General features: G+C 44.7%; 1 protein-coding gene across 2 annotated transcripts in view; it reads left to right on the top strand.

Moving 5' to 3' along the window:
* The first annotated feature begins 7,862 nt into the window (after positions 1-7,862).
* Positions 7,863-14,659, top strand: part of LOC136696512 (nuclear receptor coactivator 3-like) — an 89,727-nt gene continuing 82,930 nt past the window's right edge. The window contains exon 1 of one of the 2 annotated variants that reach the window (XM_066670975.1): positions 7,863-7,975. The gene's annotated coding sequence lies outside the window, so the exon portion shown is untranslated. The remainder of the gene's footprint in view (positions 7,976-14,659) is intronic. The other variant, XM_066670976.1, reaches the window with a different exon arrangement.

The raw sequence follows: 14,659 nt of genomic DNA, 5'->3' as shown, positions 1-14,659 counted from the left end.
CGAGTCCATGGTACTCAGTCGGAAAAGGGTGGAGTGCTCTCTCCAGGTTGGAAGTGAGATCCTGCCTCAAGTGGAGGAGTTTAAATACCTTGGGGTCTTGTTCATGAGTGAGGGAAAGATGGAGCGTGAGATTGACAGGCGGGTTGGTGCAGTGTCAGCAGTAATGCTCTGTACCGGTCCGTTGTGGTGAAGAGAGAGCTGAGCAGAAAAGCAAAGCTCTCGATTTACCGTTCAATCTACGTCCCAACCCTCACCTATGGTCACCAGCTTTGGGTAGTGACCGAAAAAACGAGATCGCTGGTACAAGCGGCTGAAATGAGTTTTCTCCGCAGGGCGTCTGGACTCTCCCTTAGAGACAGGGTTAGGAGCTCGGACATCCGGGAGAGACTCGGAGTGGAGCCGCTGCTCCTCCACGTCGAGAGGAGCCAGTTGAGGTGGTTTGGGCATCTGGTTCGGATGCCTCCTGGACGCCTTCCTGGTGAGGTGTTCCGGGCATGTCCAACGGGGAGGAGGCCCCGGGGCAGACCAAGAACACGCTGGAGAGACTACATGTCTCGACTGGCCTGGGAACACCTTGGTAAACCCCGGAGGAGCTTGAGGTGGTGGCTGGGGAGAGGGAGGTCTGGGTTTCTTTGCTCCGACTGCTTGGTAGGTGGATTGGTGACTCAAAATTGTCTGTAGATGTGAGTGAATGTGTGTGTGTCTGTGTTGCCCTGTGAAGGACTGGCACCCCCTCCAGGGTGTATTCCTGCCTGCGCCCAATGATTCCAGGTAGACTCTGGACCCACCACGACCCTGAACTGGATAAGCGGTTACAGATAATGAATGAATGAATGAATGAATGAATGAATGAATGACTGTCTGTGAGGAGTGTGGTGTGTTCCCCTTGTGTCTGCGTGGGTTTCCTCTGGGTGACTGTCTGTGAGGAGTGTGGTGTGTTCTCTCTGTGTCTGCGTGGGTTTCCTCCGGGTGACTGTCTGTGAGGAGTGTGGTGTGTTCTCCCTGTGTCTGCGTGGGTTTCCTCCGGTTGATTGTCTGTGAGGAGTGTGGTGTGTTCTCCCTGTGTCTGCATGGGTTTCCTCCGGGTGACTGTCTGTGAGGAGTGTGGTGTGTTCTCTCTGTATCTGCGTGGGTTTCCTCCGGTTGACTGTCTGTGAGGAGTGTGGTGTGTTCTCCCTGTGTCTGCGTGGGTTTCCTCCGGTTGACTGTCTGTGAGGAGTGTGGTGTGTTCTCCCTGTGTCTGCGTGGGTTTCCTCCGGGTGACTGTCTGTGAGGAGTGTGGTGTGTTCTCCCTGTGTCTGCGTGGGTTTCCTCCGGTTGACTGTCTGTGAGGAGTGTGGTGTGTTCTCTCTGTGTACATGTGGGTTTCCTTTGGGTGCTCCGGTTTCCTCCCACAGTCCAAAAACACGTTGGTAGGTGGATTGGGGACTCAAAAGTGTCTGTAGGTGCGAATGTGTATGTGTGTTGCCCTGTGAAGGACTGGCGCCCCCTCCAGGGTGTATTCCCATCTTGCGCCCAATGATTCCGGGTAGGCTCCGGACCAACCGCGACCCTGAACTGGATAAGGGTTACAGGCAATGAATGGATGAATAATAGCATGACAGATTCTCACACAATGTTGTCTGAGGGCTCAAAGGTCAAATACATGTAACAGGCACAGTTGATGGTGAAAGACCTAAACTTTTACAGTCTTGTTTTGAGAATTGTCCTTTTAAAATTGTTTGACAATTCTCCAGTGAAATATGAAATGAAAATATGGACAAAAATACATACATTAGCTAAAAAAAGCATGTGCAGCAATACTGAAGCCTAACTTTGGGGATCATATTCAAAGTGAGACTGTGAAGTAGTGTCAAGTCCTCTGCACAATATCTTGCACACGTACAGGGGTTGAAGAATGAGTGAGAATTCAGCTCATAATTTGTCCAACAAGATTTACCAAAATGTTCAGCTAAAGTTTGAACAACCACTGAAATGTCGTAGACCAGATATATCCAACTCACTACATGCATTCAGTGGATTTTAAATGAACGTTCATTGATTGAATATATTTTGATGGAAATATGCGTGATCTGAGTGTCTCCTCAAGACTAGGAACTAATAGTTCACCATATGAGCAAACTTGGTTTATACACCACCTCGGGAAAGTATGTTGTTTTCTCTTGGGCAATGAGCCGGACTGTGTTCCTGTTCCACAGGGTGCAAACTTGCTTAAGGGTCCCTGTCCTTCTGGGTTAGACTTTTCCCTACAGGAAGTTGCCATTATTCAGGTTTTTGGAGATTATCAGAGTATTGGGAAGTCCAGAGGGCCGGGTCTGTAGTAGCACAAGCCCACTGTAGGGGGATCTCATCTTAACATTTAAACCCCCATTAATCTCTAGCAGCTCAACAGAGAGTAACAATATCTCACATACTCAGACAGTGTTCTAGTTCCTCTGATTCATCTGAACAGAGTTGCAAGGAAATGTCTTGGTTATTTTAATTAGCACATTAGAATTAAGTTCCGTCTACTTGAGGCCTAGATAATGGGGCTAAAGTTTGAGAAACCTTAACATAGCGTAAAGGCTCTATACTAAGAAAAGTGTACAGAGTGGGGGGTGGGGGGGGGCATTGATATGGATACACCTTAATAAAACGGGAATGGTTGGTAAAATTAACTTCCTGTTTGTGGCACATTAGTATATGGGAGGGGGGAAACTTTTCAAGATGGTTGGTGACCATTTTGAAGTCGGCCATTTTGGATCCAACTTTTGTTTTGTCAACGGGAAGAGGGTCATGTGACACCTCAAACTTACTGGGAATTTCACAAGAAAAACAATGGTGTGCATGGTTTTAACGTAACTTTATTCTTTCATGAGTTATTTACAAGTTTCTGACCACTTATAAAATGTGTTCAGAGTGCTGCCCATTGTGTTGGATTGTCAATGCAACCCTCTTCTCCCACTCTTCACACACTGATAGCAACACCGCAGGAGAAATGCTAGCACAGGCTTCCAGTATCCGTAGTTTCAGGTGCTGTATTATCGTAGGACTGTACAACTCTTGAACCCGGGTGTGTTCCTGCCTTGCAACTAGTGTTTCTGAGTAGGCTCTGGACCCACCGCGACCCTGAACGGGATAAGCGGTTACAGACAATGAATGGATGAATGAATGTACAACTCTTAAATGTCAATAATTGTGAAATGTATGTGATTTTTCTGTAAGAGGAAACCTAATTGGGTTTACTGAAAGGAACCTGCTGCTGTGACTCACTGAAGCTAGTTTTCTTATTTACAGTGTGTTTACACTTTGGACAACAGTGACTCATTTTCTCTGAACTGTTTTAGTGCATTCACTTGTTAAGTCACGTTCGAATGTAAGTTAAGGCAATTTAACAAGCCGCATTGTGAGATACATTGTGTAACCTACGATGTTAAACCTATACTCAAACACAGGGTAGGTCTAAATATAAAGCCCTGTGGAGCAGTGGAACTGTGTTCTCTAAAGTGATGGAGCATCATCCAATCGGTATGTCTGGGATGAGTAGGAGTGGTGTTTGTGCTCCAGTACTAATCATACATCAGTGCCTGACCTCTCTAATGTTTATGTGTCTGAAAGCAGTCGACTCTCAGCAATGTTTCAACATCTGCTCTAAAGTCTTCCTGGAAGTAGGAGATGTTGATGCATCCAAGGAGGGCAATGTCCCATTTATTCATTTATAACCTTTTTTCAGGGGATACAATTGATGAACATGGATCTAAAAACTAATTCATTCATTCATTCATTCATTATCGGTAACCCTTATCCAATTCAGGGTCGCCAGGTGTGTCCAGAGCCTACCTGGAATCATTGGGCGCAAGGCGGGAACACACCCTGGAGGGGGCGTCAGTCCTTCACAGGGCAACACACAGACATTCACTCAGACACTCACACCTATGGACACTTTTTGAGTCGTCAATCCACCAACCAACGTGTGTTTTTGGACCGTGGGAGGAAACCGGAGCACCCGGAGGAAACCCACGCAGACACAGGGAGAACACACCACACTCCTCACAGACAGTCACCCGGAGGAAACCCACGCAGACACAGGGAGAACACACCACACTCCTCACAGACAGTCACCCGGAGGAAACCCACGCAGACACAAAGAGAACACATCACACTCCTCACAGACAGTCACCCGGAGGAAACCCACGCGGACACAGAGAGAACACACCACACTCCTCACAGACAGTCACCCGGAGGAAACCCACGCGGACACAGGGAGAACACACCACACTCCTCACAGTCAGTCACCCGGAGGAAACCCACGCAGACACAGAGAGAACACACCACACTCCTCACAGACAGTCACCCAGAGGAAACCCACGCGGACACAGGGAGAACACACCACACTCCTCACAGACAGTCACCCGGAGGAAACCCACGCAGACACAGGGAGAACACACCACACTCCTCACAGACAGTCACCCAGAGGAAACCCACGCAGACACAGGGAGAACACACTACACTCCTCACAGACAGTCACACGGAGCAGGAATCGAACCCACAACCTCCAGGTCCCTGGAGCTGTGTGACTGCAACAACTACCTGCTGCGCCACCGTGCCGCCAGTCTAAAAACTATAAAAGGAAAATGGAAACATTCATTTAAACAGAAGCTTCTTGGACTGTACTCAATATTTCCATCATAACCAACTGTATTCTGCTGTGATACGATACACATTAATAAACATCTTCAGTTTCAAGGTTATCAACTCTAACACATCTGACTGCATTAAATCATGCAGTGGTACACTACTGTTTACGCCTGAAGGATACATCTGAAGGAGCGGAAATGGAGATACAGCACTTTAGTCTCTCGGTCTTTCGGCATGCAGACATTGCCGCATAAATAATGGAAATTCAATGTACGTGTGATTTTCCTGTGACTGGTTAAGTGATCGGGTTTGTTTGTTTTCTATATCTGCGAGATGTTGGCTTTTGCTCCTTTCGTTGATGACAGTCGGGGTGGTCCCTTTTTAACGTTGATACAGGGAAATCAAGGTCTGTTTTCTCAGAGAACAAACTGAAATGTGGAATCTTTTGAACACAGCATGCATTTCTAATGAACTCTGGAGTTCATTCATCATTTCTCAATATTATTTACAGTAAATGGAGAAAGGCTTATGCTGAGAAATGTTCTTTTTAAACTGTTTGCCAGTTCTTTTGCAAGGTTTAGCACAAAGTGATTAGCAATGACCCTTCTGTCCTGGAAAAGGTTGAACAATTGGTGCTTTGGTGGATGCTACATTTATAAATATTACCTTCACCTGCATATAGTGGCATGTTTTAAAACCGTGGAACTTGTATATTCTATAAATATTTCACTCTTATTTTGCTTCAGTCAAAAGTTTTAATGCATTAGTTGAAGCCAGAAACTCTTTGTATTTACAAAATGAAATACATTTCTTGTCAGTGACAACATTGCAAATCTATTCTTTATTCTTTTGTTAATTAAATAAAGCATCAACCAAAATAACGAAACTTCTACTCTTGTTTTTATTGCTTTTTCCAATATTCATTCATTCATTATCCGTAACCCTTACCCAGTTCAGGGTCACGGTGGGTCCAGAACCTACCTGGAATAATTGGGCGCAAGGCGGGAATACACCCTGGAGGGGGCACCAGTCCTTCACAGGGCAACACAGACACACACACACATTCATATCTACGGACACATTTGTGTCGCCAATCCACCTACCAACGTGTGTCTTTGGACTGTGGAAGGAAACCCACGCAGACACAGGGAGAACACACCACACTCCTCACAGACAGTCACCTGGAGGAAACCCACGCAGACGCAGGGAGAACACACCGCACTCCTCACAGACAGTCACCCGGAGGAAACCAACGCAGACGCAGGGAGAACACACCACACTCCTCACAGACAGTCACCCGGAGAAAACCCACGCAGACACAGAGAGAACACACCACACTCCTCACAGACAGTCACCCGGAGAAAACCCACGCAGACGCAGGGAGAACACACCACACTCCTCACAGACAGTCACCCGGAGGAAACCCACGCAGACACAGAGAGAACACACCACACTCCTCACAGACAGTCACCCGGAGGAAACCCACGCAGACACAGAGAGAACACACCACACTCCTCACAGACAGTCACCCGGAGAAAACCCACGCAGACGCAGGGAGAACACACCACACTCCTCACAGACAGTCACCCGGAGGAAACCCACGCAGACACAGAGAGAACACACCACACTCCTCACAGACAGTCACCCGGAGGAAACCCACGCAGACACAGAGAGAACACACCACACTCCTCACAGACAGTCACCCGGAGAAAACCCACGCAGACGCAGGGAGAACACACCACACTCCTCACAGACAGTCACCCGGAGGAAACCCACGCAGACGCAGGGAGAACACACCACACTCCTCACAGACAGTCACCCGGAGAAAACCCACGCAGACGCAGGGAGAACACACCACACTCCTCACAGACAGTCACCCGGAGGAAACCCACGCAGACACAGAGAGAACACACCACACTCCTCACAGACAGTCACCCGGAGGAAACCCACGCAGACACAGAGAGAACACACCACACTCCTCACAGACAGTCACCCGGAGGAAACCCACGCAGACGCAGGGAGAACACACCACACTCCTCACAGACAGTCACCCGGAGGAAACCCACGCAGACGCAGGGAGAACACACCACACTCCTCACAGACAGTCACCCGGAGGAAACCCACGCAGACGCAGAGAGAACACACCACACTCCTCACAGACAGTCACCCGGAGGAAACCCACGCAGACACAGAGAGAACACACCACACTCCTCACAGACAGTCACCCGGAGGAAACCCACGCAGACGCAGGGAGAACACACCACACTCCTCACAGACAGTCACCCGGAGGAAACCCACGCAGACACAGAGAGAACACACCACACTCCTCACAGACAGTCACCCGGAGAAAACCCACGCAGACGCAGGGAGAACACACCACACTCCTCACAGACAGTCACCCGGAGGAAACCCACGCAGACACAGAGAGAACACACCACACTCCTCACAGACAGTCACCCGGAGCGGGAATCGAACCCACAACCTCCAGGCCCCTGGAGCTGTGTGACTGCGACACCTACCTGCTGCGCCACTGTGCGGCTGCTTTTTCCAATACCCTGCAACATTTTTAGATATGGGGTCTTTACATATTAATACTTATATGAATACTAAAACTTGAGACCTGCTCATCCGAAATTTCTTAAGGATATTTGCCACCCCCCAACACTGTATGTTGGATCTGTACTATGAAGATTTGATGGCATTCAGCCAGGTGTTGATTACAGATGTCAGGTACTGATGCTTGATTATTAATTCTGGATCAAAAGTATTGTGGAGCACCGTTCCACTATTCCACAGCTTGTAGCCCTCTAGTCGAAGTTTGGCACTGATCATGGTGACCCTGTGACCCATTTCGTATACAATCCTACATAAAGTATATAACTCGTACAGTTTGCAGAAGCTTACACGCAACCAATCATTACCTCCGTGTATTATGGCACTGTGGTAACTACAGTCTCATTAGGGGGTTATTCCACCGCGTCAAACCGGCGGTTATTGTTTCTTCTCCGGCTGCCCATCAGCTCTTCACCGGGACTATAAATAAATAAACAAATAATAAATAAATAAACACACCGAAGCATGTTGCTGCCCAGTGGACTGTGACGTGTGTTCGCGTGTAAATGTAGTCCCCTCCTAGTCGCCGTGCATTCACAGTCATCAGAGCGAGGACTACATTTCCCAGAGTGCCCTGCGGCGCAGCACAAGCTGGCTGCCTGCTCTCGGGGAGTGTTTCTCATTTAAACAAACACGGCTTCGGAAGATGGCGGAGAGAGGAGTGTAAGGGGAAAGAGGGGAAGAAAGAAGAGAGAAAGAAAGCAGCACAGTAATTGCATGCATTCTACAGGACAGGGGCATATCTGTAAGTGGCGTGTTTTAAAGGTATACGTGTGTTATTTTGTCCTCGTGGAATCTTTATCATCTGGTTCGTGTTGCACGCGCGAGACTGTGTGTGTGTGTGTGTGTGTGTGAGAGAGTGTGTGTCTGGTGACTGTGTTTATATATGTGAGCTTATGTGTATGTGCGTGCATATGTTTATATACGTATATAACATGTATGCATGTTTGTGGGCTTGTACTTGTTTTTCTATCTCAGCGAGGACCGAGTCTCCTCTCAATCATTGAACCTTTAGAGAAATCTGCCGTTCAACTTTGTTTTTTGAAGCAGAACCTAAAGGTGAAAGGAAAATGAAAGGACTACATTCTGGTTTTATATAGAGAGAGAGCTTAATAAGATTAAGGGGAAAGTTAGGATAAAGTGTTGATGTATAAGTTGACTACAGTAGTAACGCACTTGTGCAGTAGGTCCGCACGAGTATAGAAATACCAACCCATGTGTGTGCCGCAACTGAGCTTAAAGTGCATCTCTCACCTGCATTGCTCAGACTCTTCTACACGTCTCACAGGCTACTGTCGCTTCTACTCCACTGTTTCTCACTCGTTGTTTGTGTTTGTCCTGCAGAACTTTCACATGTTTTTCTAGGAGGCTTTAACAGGAGTCTGGCTCTAAGACCCTTCCTCCCAAGACCCCCACAACCTCTGTTTAATCCTCTGTGCCGTCCACAGGAGGACTGGGTCTGTGTTTTGAGTGTTTTGTGTGTAGTCTTTACTGTCTTAATGTTTACATTCATGTTTGTCTTGGTGCCAATGAATAGTTTTACTTTTCTGAGTCTTTGTTCCTGTCGCTGTGTCATCCCTCAAAGTTATATTTACACTTGTGTTAGTGCTTTTAGTTTATATTTTTGACTCTTGGATCCTGTTAGCGTTTCTTCCCCATGTTTCTAAAGACTTTAGCTGTGTCCCAGTTGTGCACTACACACTGTTACTATAGTGTTAATACTATGTACTAACCCTAAAAGTGTGGGTTTGACAGGCCAGTACCCTAAATATGAATATACTGTACATTTCTTACTAACAGGATGTGTTGGACTGTTGCTATGACAACGCACACAATACTAAGCTGCAGCTGCAACACTGTCTGTCAATTTTATCCAAATTTGAAACTCAAGTATTTCCCTCCACACTGCGTAGTGCACAGTGTAGGTTTCTGCACTACAAAAGTTCATTGCATGTTAAATAATAAAATCACTTATTATAACACTTGATGCACTCTCTGGATGTAGTGCTATTAGTTTATTATCGGTGAAGTGCACTATGTAGGGAGTAGGGCATTATTTGGATCAGTTCATCTGTGCTGTACTCAAAAACTTAACTGGTTGTAAGTATAAGTATACACTGTGGATTTTTTAGTGTATTCAGCTATGCCACTTGTAGCTATACCACCACACACTAGATACTCAAACATTTTTTGTGCTCTTAGGGAGTTTCTTGAGTCTTGGTTCTTCTCAGCGTTTAATCTTTATGCTTTAAGCATTTTCTCTTTTTGAGTCTTGCTTCTTATAAGTGCTTTTTCTTAAGGAGTTATTCATTCCGAGTCTTGTCTCTTTCTCATTGCACTTGGATAGATAGCTATTATTGTTTAGTATATTGTTGCTTACCTTTAGTGGATTCTCCTCAATCTCTTAAAGGAACACTAGGTAAGATTTGGTATTCCACTGTTCCCCTACAGTTGCAGAGTGTAATCATTTTCACGGCACTCTCCTGAAATCAATGAAGAGCTGGAAGGAGAAGAGGTGGTTTCCTCCCCTCTTCCAGAAGTTACATAGTGCGGTTTCTGCAGTGCTTAGCCCAAAGTAGCTGTAACAGAGCCTGCAGTCTCTTTATTAAAGGTCAGTAGTGTATCACAATGATTTTGAAGCTGTAAAAACACAACCTAGTGTTTCTTTAAGGATTTTCCATTCGAGTCTTTGTTGTTATCTGTGTAAATTACTCACACTCATTGGGTTTTTCTCTTTTTGAGTCTTGGTTCTTCTCTGATGGCTTTTGCTCAGGTACCTTCACTGTGGAGCCAAACACACTGGAAATTTCTGGAAATCCTTATTGGAAACAGTGCTATAGAAATATCATTGACTTGACTTGCTCTAATGCATCTGTGTATTCCGTAAATGTGGGGAATGTTTGCAGAGGCTGTGAGACTCGGCCAGTGTTTGTACCAGCTGTCAGAAATGAGCCAGAGACCCTTGTGCAAGTTTCACTATGAATCTAAACGCAGTGTCATCCTACCTGTTGCTCTCAGCGACACATTTGTTTAATGCATCTCAATGCACTTTGCACACAGTTGGACCTGTGCATCTTTGCGTGCCTTTAGAAGCTGTAGACTGACTACAGGATGCATGCGGCAGACGCTGAGCCTTTCTGGGGCTTTCGGGGGGTCCATATAAATAAAATACAACCTCGAGACTCACAGACAGGAACTGGGGTTGGTGGTTACTGGCTCTGTTTCCAGTGCTGTACCTGAAAGTGTGTCTAACATTAGATAGATACTTTAGAAGCAGGTGGACTGTCTGGTGCAATGAGGGCAACATTTTGGGCTTCTTCTTGCTGGGTTTTGATGGAGTGTGTCGCTGTGTTGTGCTGTGTTTAGCTTGGTAAACATATGCTGCATGTTCAAATATTTGTCGACGTTCTTATAATGAGTAAACACAGCTAATCTATAAGAGCACTGTTGAACAGCATATATCTCAATAGAAAAGCATGAAATATAATGTGTGACCATGTAACGCCATCATGTCCAACTAGGGCTGGAAGATATGGACAATATTTTAATCATTTATATTTATTAATTTTGGTCGATACGATACAGTCCTGGTATCGAGATGAACAGTAGAAAATCCACTGCAAAACATCCACAACAAACAAGAAACCTGACATCACCATCAAACATAAACCTATTGGCTTTGTCATTGTTAATATTTTAAATTGAGTGCTGAACTGATAGCAGTGCTCTGTAATGTCTGTTAGTGACAGATGTTGTAAATAATGTATTCTGAAATATTGAAAATCTGTTTAACAATTATATTGTTATTGAGAAATTGTATACAGTGATCCCTCGTTTTTGGCGGGGGATGCGTTCCAAGACCACCCACGAAAAACGAATTTCCGCAAAGTAGAGGAAAGATATTTTTTATGTATTTAACCAGTATTTGAACTTTTAAAACCCTCCCCGTGCTGTTAATAACCCACCCTTTGCATCAAACAGTCGTTCTATAATGTTGTTCAGCTGGAACCACATGTGATATCCCACCAGTTTCTTTAATAGAGTCATTCCTAAGCTGTGATTTAGCGTCAGTAAATTTCACTCGGATGTGGACGTGAACAATACATGTACTGTACGTAAGAAATACTTACGTTTTTCCTAGATCTTCCCTCAATATCCGCGATATAGCGGCCATAAGCCGCCTTGAAAAAACTCGCAAAGTAGCGAATCTGTGAAGTATGAACAACGAAGTAGCCAGGTATCACTGTATTGCGATATATATATATATTGATATTGAATTATTGTCCAGCCCTATGTCCAATGCTAAGTGTCAGGTAGATGGGTTAAAAGCCAGGGCAGCCATCTCCATGGCATTCCTTTGAGATCTACAGTAATTCCTACAGATTGTAGTACACCAGGGGAAGTGCAGGGGGCGACAGAGCTGGGCAGGTTTTACTACTTAATCAAATAAATCGATGTGATGGCATTGCTGTAATGGGGCAAAGTTAAAAGAACCCAACAGAAAGTGTCTTTGTAAATAATAACAAATTATTTTGAGTGATGTTTGGGGGTGGGGTGTTGGGTCCTACCCTCCTCAATAATTACGTTGTGCAATTTCTGCAGTGTAGAGCCCGGAGTAGCAATGACGCAGGCTCTAATCTCCGTATTACAGCTCAGTGGAGCATCACAATGTTTTTTAAGTTGTAGATACAAGGTTAAAATACTACCTAGTGTTGCTTTAAGAGTGCACAGCCTTCAGTGATGGTCCTGGTTTAGCAGTGACGTTACCAGGCCTGCTGCTGCACATGGGGAACAGCAACAACCAACCCCTTTGGTTCCTTGATTGACGATTTTATCAGGAAAATAGCAAAGTAACTTCAGACAGAGTGGGGACTTCAGAGGCAGAGATTTGCATGTTGAGCAAATGAAGCAATTTGTTTAAGGAAGATGTGATCTACCAACCAGCTGTGTATTCACTAGTGAATAACCCTTAGCTAAGAGTATTATGATCTTCCTATTAGTTTCCTGTGCTGAAAAACCCATGTAAATTATTAATAGCAGATAATGCAGGTATCATTCATAATATCAGGTAATGCACTTGTCATCCACATTTTATTTAGGAAGAGGATGGTTTTACACAGGGGTAAAGGGAGTGTATTGGCCAAAGGTGTTTGTGCATTTATTTTATGGTGGAAATACCGTATATTTTCATTATAAGACCAGGCTTTGTCACTAAGGATAAAGGAGGATGTACCGTTATATGTTACACATACTGTGCACCGCAACTTTACTTTGGACATCGTGGCTAGGAACCAACGTTATGTGGAGGTGCCTTGTTTATAAAATTGTAACCCTTTTAAAATGGCCTTTGTGCATTTGGGATGGAAGAAGTGTAAGATTAGCAGGTGTCGAAAAACTTCTGCAGCATAATGTTCATTATCTAAACCCACATCTTTGAATTTTAAGAAGACAGAAGCTGAGTGAAGAGCGTATACGTCCCTGCTGCTGCAGACGGAGACTAATGTTCCTCTGCGGAGCACTTGTCACATTTTATCTTTATTTGTCAAGCATTCTCTACAAAGCTCAAGGCAGATATTAATGAAGTGTAATAACCCACTTTCTGCATTCTCGTTTTATTACAGTCGGCCCTGTCCCGTTTAATACGGCTGTAATGTGGCACGCGCAGTGGATGCTGCTCTTGTTTAATGTGAAATGATTCTTTCAAACTGCTCTGTGTGTGGCTTGCATGAGGAATAGTGGAAATACAGAAGTATGAATAAATGGTTTTTATATCGCAGTTTGAAACTTTTGTACAAATTGCAGTAGCTGCACTGTAAAAAATTGCTGTAAATTTACAGCGAGTCTGCTACACTATTATTGTAAATCACAGTATTTACAGTAAATAATTGTATTATTCAATTACAGTAATACGCTGTAAATTTGAAATACAGTAGTGTTCCTGTAAAAATACAGTAAATGGCTGGGAACTGTTGCCAGTATTTTACTGTAAAATTTTTTACAGTGTGCGATTACAATATCTCCAACATTATTTACTAGTTCCGGAATTTGATCATACATCCATGGCTTTACAAGGTCACTATACCCAGTAGATATTGATATTGATTGGGTAAGGGAGATCTAAGAGTGTGTTTGGGGGGAACACCTATAGCGTAAGAGCTGTTGTATGATTCTGCCGTAGCTTGTGCAGGGGCCGTGTGCCAGCGGTGAGCGTTTATACTTTGTGTGTCTGCTTTGTGCTGCAATTACACCGCCAAACCACTAGGGCTCACAAATGTCTTCCCCCACCCTATGTAGTGCACAGTGTAGGTGATAAGAAAAATTGGGTTCTGCACTCAGAAATTGTATGTTCAACTTCAGCACTCTTTGACTAACATTCAGTGCACGCTCTATATTTTTATTCTTTAGGTGGGGATTAGTGTGCTATTTGGACTCTCCAAAACCCCACAACACCCCCCCACTATGCTTAGTGTTAGCTTAAATAAGCCCATTGTTTTGGGCTTATTTGATGGGGAAATATCAATATTGCACAAGTGTACTGACAAAGTGAACTAAATAACAAGACCCATCAGAAGCAACCTCATTACCAATGGCTGTGACATCACAAATTGGCTCTTTAGTCTATAAAGGACCCCCCCCCCCTCGAAGTAATTCAGCATATTCTAGACATATTTACAATGCTTTATCGTAGTAGTGCCTGTGTTTACCATTCAGAGGAGCTGCATGTAAACTCCATTTCAGACGAGCTCTTACTTTAGCATACTTTTAGAACTGCTTTATCTGGTAAAGAGCTGTGGTCAGTGGGATAAAGAGAGGGATTACAATGACTCATGGATTTAGAGAGCTCCACACCACACACACGACCCGTTCTCTAGTCTCCTTTACTCTCGGTCCGTTCTCGGTCCAATCTCTGTCCGTTTCTCCTCTCCCTGCCCAGATTCTGTGTCTGCTGGCAGTGCCCTTCCCTTCCTGCCAAGGGATCTCTGGCAAGAGCTAAACAAACCCAGAGGGGCTCTGAAGTTTTCAGCCGTCAGGCGGAAAGATGAGGAGAAGGGTGGGAAACAGATTGAGAGCCATGAAAGCTCGGCACTGAGATGTCCTCTGCAGTCTGAAAGAGTTCTGCTCCTGCACTGTGAGGAAGAATAATTGCAGACTGTTATACCCACCTGAATGTGCTGGGCTTGAACCAAAAGAGAGACACCAGAGATATGCATGGCCTGCTGTTTGTGTAAAATTAATCATGATTTGTTAGAAAATGCGCTTATTTATGTTTTACATTTACGCTATGATCCAGACTGACTTTCAGAAATGCTTGGTGATCCACTCATTAAATGCTGACTTATTTTTCTTAATTCGTCAACTTTTACTTAAGAAATTCAGCTTCTTTAAAGGCACTGTCTCTGATTTCAATCCAGTACACTTTTTTAAATAA

Source organism: Hoplias malabaricus, chromosome 5 (assembly GCF_029633855.1).
Source record: "Hoplias malabaricus isolate fHopMal1 chromosome 5, fHopMal1.hap1, whole genome shotgun sequence".
Classification (NCBI taxonomy): Eukaryota; Metazoa; Chordata; class Actinopteri; order Characiformes; family Erythrinidae; genus Hoplias; species Hoplias malabaricus.
This window is presented reverse-complemented; position numbering and strand designations above follow the sequence as displayed.